The following is a 1,215-nucleotide window of genomic DNA, read 5'->3' as shown; positions in this document are numbered from 1 at the left end:
AAATTATAAGACAACAAGCATACAATAATTATGATTTAATTATGAAACAAACAAAGGCAAATAGCAAATTATGATGAAAATCGGAGAGAAAATATGCAGTTTAATATCTAATATGCTAAATGTCAAATAACAATTAAGGCACATAATTCAAATAGCATGTAACAATTAATGCAGGAATTTAAGAATTAATATTTGACAAAGAATAGGAGAGAAATAATTATTATAATAATTAATTCATGATTTAAAATAATTTATGATTTTTCAAGTAAGAAGGCAAACAATTAATTTGACGACGTATAGACACTCGTCACCTCGCCTATACGTCGTTCACATGCAATTCACATAACAAATAATTTGAGGGTTTTATTCTCTAAAGTCAAGGTTAACCACAACACTTACCTCGCATTGCAAATTCCAATCAATTACTCAACCACAACTTTTCCTTTTAAATTTGTCTCCGAAAGCTTCAAATCTATTCACAAACAATTCAATATACTCAATACGAATCATAGAAATTAATTCCATATAAATTTACTAATTTTCTGAATAAAATTCAAAATTCATTAAAATATTCGGCAGTGGGACCCACGTCTCAAATCCCGGAAAAATTTATGAAATCCGAACACCCATTCCAGACGAGTCCAACCATACCAAAATTATCCAATTCTGATGTCAAAGGGACCTTCAAATCTTAAATTTTCGTATTTGGAAGATTTTATAAAAATCTGATTTTTCTTCCAAAAATTCACGGATTCATGATATAAATGAGTACGAAATCATGAAATAAAATCGCCCAAAAATCGCCTTACCCGAGCTCAAAAATGGAAAAGAGTTGAAAATGGATCGGAACCCCATTTCCAGAACATAAGTTCTGTTTCTTGGATTTTTACCCTTCGCGAACGCGGTCAGTGCCTCGCGTTCGCGAAGCACAAATTCCTACTGCCCAATTTTACTCTTCGCGAATGCGAGAGCTACTTTGCGAACGCGAAGCTTGCCTGGCTTGGCCTTCCCGAATGACTGTCCTGGCCAGCCCCTTTCCCTTCGCGAACGCGAGGCTTCGATCGTGAACGCGAAGCTTCGCACCTCAAGCCTTCGTGAACGTGTTCTCTCTGTCGTGAACGCGAAGCACAAAATGTGCCAGCCCCAATTTGCTCTTCGCGAACGCGAGACTCCCCTCGCGAACGCGAAGAAGGAAACCAGAAGCAGGTTTCTGCA

Source organism: Nicotiana tomentosiformis, chromosome 7 (assembly GCF_000390325.3).
Source record: "Nicotiana tomentosiformis chromosome 7, ASM39032v3, whole genome shotgun sequence".
In the NCBI taxonomy this organism is placed as follows: domain Eukaryota; kingdom Viridiplantae; phylum Streptophyta; class Magnoliopsida; order Solanales; family Solanaceae; genus Nicotiana; species Nicotiana tomentosiformis.
This window is presented reverse-complemented; position numbering follows the sequence as displayed.